This window comes from Cupressus sempervirens, chromosome 10 (assembly GCF_028749045.1).
Source record: "Cupressus sempervirens isolate cs-2001-9-10 chromosome 10, ASM2874904v1, whole genome shotgun sequence".
Lineage (NCBI taxonomy): Eukaryota > Viridiplantae > Streptophyta > Pinopsida > Cupressales > Cupressaceae > Cupressus > Cupressus sempervirens.
In genome coordinates this window covers 182,689,822-182,705,882 of record NC_143127.1, presented here as the reverse complement: position 1 = coordinate 182,705,882, position 16,061 = coordinate 182,689,822, and positions in this window count along the sequence as shown.

The following is a 16,061-nucleotide window of genomic DNA, read 5'->3' as shown; positions in this document are numbered from 1 at the left end:
GTACACACCTTAGCTCTTGGATGGCTAAAACTATAATAGCATAAATAGGAAGCAGATTTCTTAAGTATTTGTTGATGATAGTATCTTCTTCCAATTGACCACCTAGACTTCTTATTGCACTTACCACTTCTTTCATTCTTGCAGCATATTCCTCTATTTTCATGTCATCAAAATTTCCTCTTAGGATTTCTCTCTTTGCTCTCTAGACATTATAATCTCCTCCATAGATATTTGATAGGGCTTTCCACATCCTGAATGTAGTGTCACAATCTTTGATGTCATAATATTTTGCATAATTAAGAGCATAGGAAATCTCCAGCATTGCTTGGTTGTGCTCCTTCTTTTTATTCAAATCATCTACAATAAGAGTTCCTCTTGGATTTACATGTTCTATTCCAATTTAGGTTTGTCCATAGTCACCTATTGATCCAAGGTGCAATTTCATCAGACTCTTCCATGTAGCAAAGTTGTCTTTGTTGAGCTTGGGAACTTCTCTCTTGGACATCTTGATCTTCCTACTTCTAGTACTTTGAAACTAAATTAGTAGATGACTCTAATACCAATTGTTAAAAATGCTTTAGAATAACTGAGAGGGTGGGGCAATGAATCAATTATTCAAGGTCCAAATGTCCTATTCAAACTTTTCACTAAGTGTAGTGAGCCCATTCAACCATTCATTCATTCAAGCTTTAACTTTTCTAATCAAAAAGTTATTCTAAATCAACATGCAAGCATAACACATAAGAAATCAACATGTAACACAATGATTTATGTGAAAACCCAATTTGAGAAAAACCACCAATAACATGCTACTCAATTCTCAAACTTCTGAAGTAATGCCCTATGAAAGGCCTGCAACACACTATTAAATGTGACATTGTTAAAGGATTTAACCACCCTATTAGAAGTGGACCTAGTTAGAGGACTTTTGAAAATTCACTTGGAATTCCACCATATTAAAGGATTTACAAATGGCTATTAAACCAACCTAAGTCCATAGGATTTTTAGATCTAATACAATTGCTAGAGAGTATTAGAAAATCTTGACCCGACTACAACATGGAACTTATCTTGCAGATCTCAGATCACTTCTTAGCTCATACCATTGCCTGGCCTTCAATCAATACAATCTTGATAGCTTGCCCTCCTCTCAAGCTTAGTCTCCTTGAGTCTCCATGCTCAATGTACTAGTGCAATGATCTCTTCATGACCACTTGTAGAAGTAAAGCATATGTGTTCTTCCTTCTCCTAGATGTCTTCTCCTTGACACCCTTCTAAGCACTTCATAACTTGGCACTTCAACAACAATAGCATCAACATCATTTGCTTCTTGGTCTATGACTCCTTAAATAGAAGTCTTGGAGTCCTTTTTCTCACTCAATTCTTCCATTCTTTAATTTCAATTCATATGGATTAGGTAGGATTCATTATATCTAACCCATATTTTGTTTCCTCTAGAAACATCTTTAATAATCCTTTAGAATTTGCCCAAAAATAGTTTACATAGAATTCTATGCGACACGCTCATCATCCTTATCTTCTAGCTCATTTACAAAATTCAAGGTAACCACTTTGTTGGCTCAAATTTGGTAAATCTTCATCATTTGAAATAATGTAGCAACTCGGCACTATTGAAATACTAGTACTCAACACATACTATGTTACTCGGCATCAACTATGATTTTTTTGATTCTTGGCACCTTATCTTCACTCAGCATCTAAAGATCACTCGGCACCAACTAAGATTTTATGATGCTCAGCACCTGATCTTCACTCAGCACCTAAAGATCACTCGGCACACACTAGAATTTCCTGTTACTCGGCTCCAACTGAGAATTTTCTAGGCTTCAAATAACTTGCTCAGCACCCACTAATGATCTTAGTTTAAGCTTTGTAGTCAAACTATTTACAAATTCTTCCTCCAATGTTTCTAAGTGTGACCAACCTCTATATCTTTGAGTATATTATCAATACATCATTTAACCATTGTCTTAATTGATCATTGCACTTCATTACAACATCATAACTCAACCTTTCCCTTAGGTTCTCTTGTTACATCTTGTTGATCAAATCCTCTTCACCGATCAACTAAGTGATAGTACTTGGATCTTATAAGAAAATGTCAATCCTATAAGTGACAGGTTTGACATCAATGACAAAACAATGATTGAAAACATCAATTTTTCTTCTTTGCAATAATCTCCCTCTTTGATCTTTAACAATGAGCTTTTCAATTTGATTTCCAACAATTTGATTTTGCATTTAATATTAAATGTAAATATTTAAATGGATGATGTCATTATAAATCATTCCATTTTAATATAATTTTTAAATGAAAAAGTTATGGAGTTGGTGGGATTTAATTTTCCCAAATTCATGGGTAGTAGGATTTCCATAAATGCTCATGTTACATACACCTACTAGTAGATTTTTGGGAGATGTCAGCTTTCTAGTTTTAGTTTATAGAATGATTCATGTGGATGACAATTTGTAGTCTTCAACTGATTCGATGGAAGTCATTGATTGGTTTATGATTTGGGGGATAATTTAGATTGTGGATTGTGAACCTATTTATATCCCATTCTTGGGCATTATTCCAGTTAGTTCTTGCATTATATCTCATTGTAGGACGCCTTCTTCTTTTTCTCCTTGCAAAGGTAGTCTTTTTTGTACCACATGTCTCATATTGTGATGCAATTTTCGAGCCTATATTCCTTCTAAAATAATATAGCAGTGATCCTCTTTGGTCCTATTGTTAATTTTTCATTGCCATTTAAGTATTTCCAACTTTAAGTTAGTGTGTTTTACATGAAACCTTGGCTTAAGTTAAGTTTTTGAGAGATATTTGAGAGGTTTTTTATGAGAAGTGTAAGTGTAATTTGTGTGCAATCTAAGTTTTAAAGTTGTGGACAAGTTTCCTTCTTTCAAACCTTGCACCTTATCACATTTCATGCACTTAATGTTAATAAGATCTTTGTATGATCAAAGTGTTATAGTCATTTCAAGTTATGAGTTTCATTCAAGATTGCACCACTCCACAATTTCGGTGAATCACCTTCATTACAATTAATGTTTATGTTTACTCTCTCTCCCCTTTTCCCACAAAGCTAAAGTTAGTTTCTAGAGGTGATTTAAGGAAAGTTGACCATTCATACCGAAGGTTGATCCTTAATATGGCATACCCAAAGGCTAATGATCATCCCATATTTCACTAGATTTCTGAAAGTTAAACTTTAGCATAAGTGTTCAATCTAGGTGACAATAGTAAAAAAATCCAAGAATTGTGTGTGTGTGTGTGTGTGTGTGTGTGTGTGTGTGTGTGTGTGTGTGTGTGTGTGTGTGTGTGTGTGTGTGTGTCTATGTGTGTGTCTGTGTGTGTGCATGTGCATTAGAATATTTATAATAATTGCTGGGTCAATATGTTATCCAAGGTCCAACTAAGAGGGAGGGGGTCACGATGAATCAATTATCCAAGGTCCAAATATACCAATTGAACAAGAACTTAAATAATTTTAGATCTTAAGTTTTCATTGCTCGGCCTATTGTAAACTATTTGCAACATTAACTATCTGATCCACTATTCTATAAATAACAGGCTCATAGAATGTAAACTTAAATCAATAAAGCATCACAATAACATTTACATAAGTTTGACACTAGGATTTTATATGGAAACAAAATTTGGGAAAAACCACTAGCAACATGTCACCAATTTTCACTCTTATGAAGATGGCCCTGTTAGGAGCCCACCTAGTAAAATGTTACAATACACACTATTAAATGTGACCTTGTTAAATGATTAATCACCCTATTAGGAGTGGCCTTGTTAGAAGACTTTAGAACATTCTTTTAGAATGCCACCCAGTTAAAGGATTTACATAGACTGTTAGGTCCTTATGACTATTAGGTCAACCTTGATTAAAGGATTTCAAATACTATTTAACTTGGTTAGAAATTAATGTAAAAGGATTGATCCATTAAGTACAACTTCCTTTTCATATTATGTTATGATCTTGGTGGGCAGCCTTCACTAGCACCTCAAGGTTTTGGTGCAATGGTTTATACCATGTGGTATCAAAGCCTCCACTCAAGTTCAAGTCTTAGAGTGGGTGGCAATACTGGAATTATAGTATTCATCCTAGGCTCACATATCCAAAGAAGGGCCCACCATATGGGCACATATCTAGCCTAGAGTTTGGACTACAGAGCATGGTGGAATGATATGATCTCAGTGGGTGGCCTTCACTTACATCTTAGGGTTTTAGTGCAATGGTTTGTACCATGTTCAAATCTATGTTCATGAGTTCTCAATATTGATTTACTCTCTAGCCTCCATTTTCATTTCAATATCATATTCTCTTGGCAACCCTTCAATAAATCACTCTTCACTTCTTCTCAACTCAATTAAGCCTTCTACTTAGATTCACTAATCAACAACATTAATAACAACTCTAACTATCTAGAATTTCTTCACAACATGCATAGCTTCTCTGCACTTCTTTCTTCTACATGCATGCTCAACACTACTACAAGATTTCCTCTATACCTCTTTAAATAAGAAGTTATGATCTTTTGTCATTTAATGAACATGATAGATCTTAGGGTTCACAATTTGATCCATCACATACATTTTATCTAATCTCCATTATGTTTACCTCTCCTTTTCTTGAAACTTCTCCTTGAATTCATCACTTATATTGTTTAACTACTCCTATCCTAGAATTGAATGATCCAACTCATCGATCCTTATCTTCAACACATTTTCTATATCTCAAGAAATCAACTTAGTCAGCTGGAAATGATGATTTCTCACAAATAATAAATATTTAATTCATCAGCCAATACTAAATTTTGACACTCAGTTATCATAGAATTGCTCAATTGCTATAAGACTTCTCACATGGCATCAAAATTGTTACTCAATCAATATTGATGCTTGGTCAAAGCTGATTTTTCTTGACCCTTACTATGGCTCAATTGACACTAGCATCACTTGACATGAACATCAAAATTCCTTAATCTTTTACTTTGTTACTTGGTCAAGCTTACATAAGTGATCCATCTTTTCTCACACTTTCAAGTCTTAAACATTATGGTCTTCTCCTCTATCAACATTATTTTAAAAAGAACTTTTTCCTATCAAATTCTAACTAATCAAATGTCCATTTGTGGTTTCCTCTTCATAACTCAATATTTTCCTTAGATCTTTTTTTATGAACTACTTCTCAAATTATCTTCATCAATCAAATAGATATGACATTTAGATTAGATAAAAATCTATCTTACGAATAGATTTGACATCAATGACAACACAACAATAGTTCCAATTGTAGTTTCCAACAATCTCTCTCTTTGGAATTGACGGCAACACTTCAACAAAAATATTTGCAAAAATACTTCAAGTTACCAAAAAATTAAAACTGTATAGACTTCAAGTAATACTCTCAAAGAATCAGATCTTTGATCAATATCCTTAGTTTCATTCAGAACTCCCTCTAAGTGATCACTTCCTCTTACTTAGTATTTCTCTACCAGCATCCAATTTCTCTTTTCATTTAACATGCATGAATAATCTCCCTCTTTGAAGATAATCTTTCCTTATTTTAGAGTTTTATTTTTGCAATATCTCCCTCTAATATCTTAATCTCTCCCTCTAGTACTTTATGTGATATCTCCCTCTTTGACAAAAATGTCAAAGATACTATCTATTTGCTTCATACATTTTGATTATGTAGATAATTTCATGGCAGGTCTAAATTCTTCATCTATCATCTACACATGATTGATATGTTATTATATTCTTCTTCTTCACTACTAACTTAGGGAACTCCTAAAGTAGAATTTTTTGCATCAATGAGTAAGATAGTATTATCAGCACATTGATGCAATGCTTTTCTATAGCTCAAGTAGCTTTGTCTAGGGGAATCACCCCTAGTTTACCTCTAAGAGATTCATGAGCATCCTTAGGTAAAGCTTTAGTGAATATGTTAGCAATTTTCTCTTTTGTTTTCACATATTCCAATTTCACTTCTTTGTCTTGGACTAGCTCTCTCAAGTAATGATTCTTGATAGCAATGTATTTTGTCTTTGTGTGCATATCAAGATTCTTTGATATATTAATAGAACTTGTGTTATCACAATAGATAACCACCATATTGGAAATTTCTTCCTCCATTTCTTCCTTCAATTCTTTCAATAATTGTTTGATCCAAATGATATTTGAACAATTTCCTACTACTACCACATACTCAGCTTCAATTGTTGATTAGGAAATGTAGTTATGTTTCTTTGTTGTCCACAAAATTAGTCTCTTTACTAGAAAGAATGCACCACCACTTGTGCTCTTTTTGTCATCAACATTTCTTGCCTAATTGAAATCAATAAATACCTTTAGTTCAAACTTATAATTATTCTTGTAATACAATCCATAGTCTTTTCTTCCTTTTAGATATCTTAGTATTATCTTTACTTTCATCATATGATTCTCCTTAGGACTTGCTGAAAATATAGCAACTATCCCAATAGCTAATGAAATATCTAGTCTACTATGAATAACATATTCTAGTTTACCAATTATTGATTTGTATTGTGTTTGGTTTACATTAGCAAAATTTTCATTCTTATATAGTTTGTGTTAAGTAAAAATAGATGTACCCACTAGTTTGGAATCTTCCATCCTAAAAAATTTCAATGTCTCCTTGATATATTTGGACTGAGTAATGTAGATACCATTCTCAATTTGATATAGTTGTAAACAAAAAAGAATTTGATCTTGCCAAACATTGACATTTCAAATTCCTTCTTCATTTCATTAGCAAAATTTTTGCATATTGCTTCATTTCCTCCAAATATAATATCATCAACAAAAATTTCAAATAAAAATACCTCATTGTTCTTTTCAGTCTTCAAATATAGATTGATGTTATCATCTATCCTTTCAAAACTAATCTCCATCAAATAATTATGCAGTCTTTCATTTAATGATGTAGGGGCTTGTTTCAAACCATATAAAGCTTTGTGCAATTTTCAAACCATGTTCTTCTTTTTAGGATCCAAAAATCCTTTAGGTTGTTCTATGTATACTTATTCTTTTAGTATCCCATTAAAAAATGTAGATTTGACATCTGTTTGATATACCTTGAATCCTTTATAAGTATAATATGGAAGTAGTGTTCTTACTCCTTTTAATCTTGCTACAGGGGAAAATATTTCCACATGGTCAACACTTTCCTCTTGTGCATATCCTTTACATACTAGTATAGCTTTATTCCTTGTGACTTCACCTTTCTCATTCAACTTGTTCCTAAATACCCACTTTTTTCCAACCACATTCTTTTCTTTAGGTTTGGGGACAAGAGACCATGTTTTATTCTTACCAATCTATTAAACTTATTCATTTATGGATTGTATCCAATCTTTATTCTCCAAAGACTATTTCAAAATTTTGGCCCAAAACTCACAAAGTAATCATGTATCACTTTCGATTATTTTCCTTTTCATAATACTAGACTCTTTATCTCCAATGATTTTTTTGGATGCATGATGTCTTCTCACATATTTTGCTAACATGAGCTCTTTCCTTCTTTATTCTTCAACAGGTTCATCTTGAAAAATAATTCCAAGTTCATTATCTCATTCTTCTTCAGATTTTGCATTCTTAGCATTCCCTTCCTATTTTTTTACTTCATTTTTCTATGACTCAACATCATTTATCTATTGTTTGACACCCATAGTATGATGCTTAACAACTAGCAATTGCAACTCAGCATTCCTAGTCTATTGACGATCTACAACTTTGATTTCTTTTTCAAGTTGAGTTCCTAGAGCAATATCATTCACATATATGAATGATTTGTAATCTTTAGGTCCTGTCTTACATTCAACTTTATTTTTCTTTATATATTCATCAACTTTAACATTTGCACTTTCCACAACATTTTTAGTGTTATAGTTAAGACACTTATAAGCTTTATTCTTGGCGGAATATCCTAGTCCAATATACCTTCATCACTTTTGGTATCATTTTTTCCATTCCTATTATCTTTAGCTATATAAAATTTTCATCAAAAAACTTTGAAATCTTTCAAATTAGGTGTATAACCATACTATAATTCAACAAGTGTAGCATTTGTATCTTTCTTGACTTGTACTATGTTCAAAGTATAAACAATTGTACTTACAACATCTCTCTAGTATATTTGTGAAATATTCTTCTCCATCATCATTATTCTAGCATAATCCATGATTGATCTATTTATCATTTCAACTATTCCATTCTGAGGAGGAGTCCTAGGTGTAGACACCTTCCTTTAAATTCCTCTATCATTGTAGAATATGTTGAACTTGTTGGAATTACAATAGGAAAGGTAAACTCTGAAAGGGGGGGGTGGGGGGGTGGTGAATCAATGTTTTAAACTTTAACCCATAAAACATTCACCATATATCCATCTCACATATTTAATAAGTAAACTGAAATAACATGTAAAGTCTATACATGTAAAGTATATAAACAAGTAAGCATTCACACATATATGACACAAGATATGATTACCCAGAACCCTCCAATGAGAAGGTCAAATTGGGGTGGGGATGACACCCAAAAATCTTGATTACTACAGTAATAAAGTGTATCCAATGAAGGTTACAATGATTGATCATGAAACATGGTCTACCCTGTTAAAATCTTACAAAGACTATTAGGTCTTACCCTATTAAAGGATATCAATACCCTATTAGAAGTGTGCTAGTTAAAGGACTTCAACTCACAATTGAGTAAATATTTTGTTAGAGAATTTCAATATAGCCTATTAGGACTACTCTATTAAGAGATTTAACTTATTCACCTATTAGAATATCTCAACATTAATCCTGTGATTAGCACTCTATTTCTTGATGTCAAATCACCTCTATACTAATGTATACTTGATCCTTCTTGATTAGATGTCTCTTCATTGTTCACTATTTCCTTCCTTTATTCTCCTTTAACTAATTCTACAATGTAATTTAGATCATAATACCTTGGTCAACATGAATTTCCTATTTGTGCATACAAACTCTCCTTTTATCTCTCTTTTTTTAAAGAGGGGTAAATGCTTTTACTTGGAGCTATGAACCAGTGAGGCCACAAATGGGGAACCTCATCCCCATTAAATTTGAACCTTGATGGCAAGGATAACAACTCAATAACTTAACCATCACAACATGCCACTATTGGCTTCTCCTTCTATCTCCTGATTCATTCATTTATTCCCTCATTTAAAAAGTTTAGGATTTGTCCTACTTAAGAAGACCTAGGTGACTTCGAGTTGGGTATGAATCAATGGCTACCATTCATCCATATTTCTACATAAACCTTCCCTTTACCTGATTAGATGCATGTAATACATAGTGATTCCAACTTAAAATTCATTCTTATCAACAAAATATCATAATTCAATCCTTAAGTTAGCTCAAAATGGTTTACATAGTACTTTGTACCAATATTGATGCAGGGTGCTCCCCTTAATACCATAAACTCATAATAGGAACAAAGAAACAACAACAAATGCAAGAACAAAATATGGACTTCTTATTTGTGATACAAATGTAGAATTATAGAATTTGCAAGTACAATATGCTAACCCAAATGGGTGCCTTCATTACAATAAATTACAAGACAAGCTGTGAACTATCACCTAGAGTTATCCTAGATAATGTTTGGGCCTTTCTTAAATAGGAAATTTTATGCCACTCGGGAAGGTTCTAGATAATGAAACGTAATACCTAGGGCTGGCAGACCCTAACAATACATATAGATTCAACCAAATACATCTTTGACAATTATTTTAGATATTTTAGGTAGCCCAATTATGAAAGGCCTTAACTCACAAACCATTGCTCTAATTGGCTATTATAACCACTTTTTGGAAATGCCAACTCTTGATCTATAGGATTGGAAACGTGCCAGTGCCCTTCCATCAAGTTTTCAAACCTCATCCAAGAACTCTAAGGCCTCCAACAGTGAGCCTAAAGATTTTTTCTACAAATGTTTCCACTGAAAATCTGCAATAACTTCTCTGATACTTAAGCTAGAGCAATGAGATTTTTATGGTAGCCTTATAATTCTAAAATGAACCTTCCTATAGAAAATGAGGACATTCCAAGCTTGTATGAAAAACTTACCAAAAATAGAAAGTTCTCATAAATAGTCAACACCTTGTCTACTAGTCCTTATTAAAATAGAAAAAAGACTGAAAAAAAATATTTTTGGGTGATGCAAGAGTGCTCTTACACCTAGGATGCTCCTACATCAGACACTAGGGGTAATTTGAGAAGTGACCCTAACATGTCCTATATGTTTAGAGGAAAACCAAGATGGTTAAACACCTCCTTTGCTAGCCATGATGAATCCTCTACTGGCCTCCCTTTCTATTTGACCAAATATTCCTCATAAGTTTTCTTCCTAGTACTTTTCCCAATATGACTATCCAGTATCTCCTCAATCTCTTTTGTAGCCAAACTAGCAGCTAGATTACTCCACTACACTTCTACAACTTCATCTCCATCAGCTCCTTCATAATACTCTATCAAATTTGAAATATTAAATATTGATGGAATATTCAATTCAACAAGCAACTCCACTTCGTAAGCATTTCCAGAATCATGCCTCTGCACTATCTTGCATGGTCCAAATTTCTTCATCTTCAACTTATTATATGTACCCACTAGAAAACTCTCCTTCCTCAAATGAACCATGACTTTATCTCCAATCTAAAACTCCTTATACCTCCTTTTCGCATATATTATAGCTTTATAATGTGTATACATTTTTATGATGTGCGTCTTCATCTCCTTATGTATGTTCTTCAAATATTTAGCAAAATCTTCTACTTCAGCACTACTTATCTCTGCTATATCCAACTATCTCAATTCAAAAGCATTTCAGGGACTACTTCCATATACAATATGGAGTGGTGATTTACCAATACTCCTATTGAAATAATTATTATATGTAAATTCCACCTATGGTAAAATCATATCTCATCCTTTTGGCTTGTTTCCAACCAAACATCTCAGCAAGTTTCCAAAACTACAATTCATAACTTCTATCTGTCCATTAGTCTATGAACATGATGTGATGAAATAAACTTCAAAGAGTTCTTTAACTTCTTCTATAATGTATGCCAAAAGTACCCAACAAATTTGGTATCTTGATCTAAAGCTATACTCTTTGGTAGACCATGTAGTCATACCACTTCTTTGAAAAAGAACTCTACTACATGAACAACATCACTAGTCTTCTTACAAGGAATAAAATGTGTCATCTTTGAAAACATGTCAACCACCACAAAAATATGATCATGCCCACACTAAGTCATTGGTAATCCAAGAACAAAATCCATGCTCACATCCTCCCACAACTTCTCTAGTATAGGTAATGGTTGATACAACCTTGTATTTGGCTTCACTCCTTTCTCCATCTAACATACTCTACAACTCTATACAAACTTCTTCACATCTTGCTACAACTATGGCTAGTAGTAATTTTTAGCAACCAAAGCTATGGTTTTATCTCTACCAAAATGTTCAGCCAATCCTCCACTATGCTTCTCCTTAATGCGATTCTCACCCATTGAACTTTTGGGAATGCACAACTAGCTTCCTTTAAAAACAATACTATCCTAGATCATGAAATCTAATCACTTTGTTCTATTAGATGTAAGAGGTTGTATACAAGCCTTCCATGCTTCACCAAAATCAAGATCATCTAGATACAAAGTACTGAGTTCCTTGAACCCAACCACCTCTATCTGCATTTTTGTCAACAAAATTTGTCTCCCACTAAGAGCATTTGCAAATTTTTTAGACTTCCCACTTTGAGTTTCAACAAAAATTTGTGTTGCTACAAAAACTCAGCCCACTTCAAATGCCTTTGGTTCAATTTTTATTAACTATTCAAATATCACAAAGCTTGATGATTAGTATATAAAACAAACTCCTTAGGAAGAAGATAGTGTCTCCACTTCTTTAATTCTTGAACTATGGCATAAAATTCTTGATCATAAACAAAAAAAATAAAATTGCATCATTCAAGTTCTCACTAAAATAAGCAATAGGTCTACCTTCTTGGCTCATAATAGCTCCTATTGTAGTACCACTAGCATCACAGTCTAATTGAAACACCTTTTTAAAAGTAGGAAGTGCTAAAATAGCCTACTCAGTAACTTTCTATTTCAATAGATTAAAAATTCTATCTGCTCCTACAATCCACTTAAATTCTTTCCTATCTACTCTCATTGTTTCAGTCCAGGGTCCACAAATATTGCTAAAACCTCTTATGAACTTTCTTTAAAAGCTACCCAATCCATGAAAATATCTTACCTCTGTCATACTTCTTGGAGTAGGCCATTCAAGGATAGCCTTCACTTTCTCTGAGTCCATTTTTAGACCTTCTACTGAGACTACAAATCCTGGGTACACCAACTCCTTCTTTACAAAACTACATTTCTTCAAGTTTATCAACAACTTTTCTTCCCTTAACTTTTCAAACTCCTTGCAAATATGGATCAAATGCTCGTCCAATGTCTTACTAAAGATCAAAATATTATCTAGGTAAACAATGACAAAAATACCCAGAAACTCCTTGAGTACCTCATTCGTGAGCCTCATTAACCACTCATACATTCCTTCTTTTGTCTTGAAAGTAGTCTCCCATTAATAACCTAATACAAATATAATGGTATCCACTCTTCGTATCTTTCTTTGTGAATTAATTAGCTCCACTCAAATAGTCCATAGTATCATCCATCCTTGGCAATGGAAATCTATTATTGATTGTGATCTTGTTGATAGCACAAGAATCTATGCACATCCTCCATTCTTCATTCTTCTTTGGTGCTAATACTGCTAGTACATCACATGGACTTGGACTCTCTCAAATCAACCCCTTCTACAATAACTCATGAACTTGTCTATTCAAATCTTCACTTTTTGTTGGCATCATTCTATGCACTGCCTTGTTTGGAAAAGTGGCTCCTAGAATCAAATATATCTAGTGATTGAACTTCCTTATTAGGGGCAATCCATCAGGAACATTATCTAATACAATATGATATTTTGAAAGTACCTCCTCTACTTCTTTTGTACTATATTTTGGAATTATAGATAAACACATATGCTCATGCTTTATAACTTTCAAAAACTCTTTTCCATCAACAAAACATATTCTGGCAATAGTACATACCATTTCTTTTTTCTCCTTCAATGGCTTCAACTTATGTTTCACTCCATCCTTGGTCAAAGTGTAGGTATTTTCTCACCCATCATGTATAGCATGCATGTCAAACTATCATGACCTACCCAACAACATATGACATATGTCAATAGGTATGATATCACAAAGTACCTCATCTTGTATCTTCCAAACTTGAACTTCACGAAGCACCACTCATTGACCATGACCGTGTGGTCATCTTGCACCCAAGCAATACAGTATAGATGTGGGTGTTTTTATCTCTTCAACTTCAACTTGGTGACCATCATTTTTCCACATATTGTCAATACGTCCACCATCAATGATCACATCACAACACTTGTCTTCATATCTACGCCTTGTTGAAACAAGCTCCTTCTTTGATTAGGTTCATTCTCACCACTCAATATGACTCTTCTATTAACTAGGACTTCTCCTCTTTCAGCATCTTCACAATGTAAGGATCTGGCATCTTCATCAATATGTGCAACTCTAGCCTAGCCTTTTGTTCTTTGATTTGTCCTTCCTTGGTGCTGGGAACATTCAAATGCTCTATGCCCTTCTTCTCCACAATGAAAACATTTCCCATGGAAGCCTCCTCTTCCAGATCCTTGTCCTCTACCTCTTCCTCTCTAATCTCTATTGTTTTGATCATGGAAATGATTAGAATTATTTCCCCTTTGGTTCTGACTACTACTTCCAACCTCATCCTTGTTCATCTGATCATTATTATGACCTTCATAAGATCATCCACTAGATCTTCCATCATGACCTCTTCCACTATTCTTGTTGTCAATCTTCTTACTCAGTTTCTCCTCAACTTTTAGGAAAAATTGCCATGCCTCCTTAATACTACTCATTAAAACCAGATTTAGCTCATCCTAAGTACTTGACCTTAACTCATGAAGATAATGGACCACTTTCTCCTTATCATCTTTTGCATGGCTGATTCTAATTAGAACTCAATAGAACTCTTAGATATACTCTTGAACAAATTCTCCCACTTGCTTCAACCCTTGCATTTTCTTCAACAGATCAAGCTTACAATCCATGGGAATGAATTGTTGCTTTAGTTTAGCTACCATCAGTTCCCATCTAGGGATTTTTTCCTTTCCCTTTCTATTTCACTCCAACTGAACCTCCTGCCACTAGATCTTTACATGTCTCTTCATTTTTTCCTTTGCAAACTTGACCCTATCAAGATCATCAATATCTTCATACTCAAAGTACTCCTCTAATTCATTGATCCACTCGATTAGCTCCTCTAGGTTAAAATTTTTCAAAAGTGTGGGAACTTCCAACTTAGGTCTTTTTCCAATCTTGGAGATGGTCCTAAAAATATTCTCTTGTTCTAGGATTAGAACTACATCTACTCTAGCATTTTCTTCTACTCCATCCTCATCCTCACTTTCATCTCTTATAGGAAGATTTATTCCTCTCTGCATTTTTTCTTTTAATGCTTGCATTTGTCTTTAGAGGGCTCATAAACCCTCAAGTGTAATACCTACAATTCTTCCACCATGCTTTCCTTGTGGAGGCATTTTTCCACTTCCACTAAAACCCTAGTGAAAACTGCCTCACAATCAATGATATATCTACAAGCTCAGCCCAAACCACAGTCCTAGTGCAAACTACCTCATAGTCGGTGATCTATCTACACACTCAAAAACTCTAGCTTTGATACCACTTGATATAGGGTGCTCCCCTTAATACCATAAATTCATAATAGAAACAAAGAAACAACAACAAATGCAAGAACAAAATATGGACTTCATATTTGTGCCACAAATGTGGAATTACAAAATTCACAAGTAGAATATGCTAACCCACATGGGCACCTTCATTACAATAAATTGCAAGACAAGCTACGAACTATCACCCAGAGCTCTCCTAGAAAATGTTCATGCCTTTCTTAAATAGGTAATGTTATGCCACCCAGGAGGGTTCTAGATAATGAAACCTAATACCTAGGGCTAGTGGACCCCAAAAATACATATAGAGTCGGCCAAATACATCTTTGACAACTATTTTAGATATTTCGGGTAGCCCAACTTTAAAAGGCCATAATTCACAAACCATTGCTCTGATTAGCTACAATAACCACTTTTTTGAAATGCTAGATCCTAATCTATAGGCTTGGAACTATGCTAGGGCCCTTCCATCAAGTTTTTAGACCTCATCTGGGCACTCTAAGGCCTCCAATGGTGAGCGTGAAGATTTTTTTTGTAAATGTTTCCACCAAAAATTTGCAATAACTTCTTCGATACTTAAGCTGGAGCAATGAAATTTTTATAGTAGCCTTATAACTCTAAAATGAATCTTCTTGTAGAAAATGAGGACATTCCAAGCTTGTGTGACAAACTTACTAAAAATGGAGAGTTCCCATAAATAGTAACCACTCTGTCTACTAGTCCTTATTAAAATAGCAAAAGACTGAAAAGAAAATATTTTTGGGTGATGCAAGATTGCTCTTACACCTAGAATGCTCCTACATCAAATACAAACAACTATGCCAAAATTGTGTTACTTAGCATTTGAAGTCCCTAGTGCTCGACACTAATTATGACTTCAATGGTGTCACTCGACAACTGAATGACTTGGTATGTACTGCTTTCTCGACTCCTAAATCACTTGGCATATACTAACTACTTGGCACATGAGTGACTTCACGCATGAGTTTCTCAGCACTAACTATTTACTTGGCATGCTATTACTTATATGTTGAGCTCAGCATAGGTTACTTTTCTTGGCATGAACTAAGTAATTGACTTAAGTATATAGACACTCACTTGTCAAAACCAATCTGAGATTAGCAATCTCCCCCTTTGAC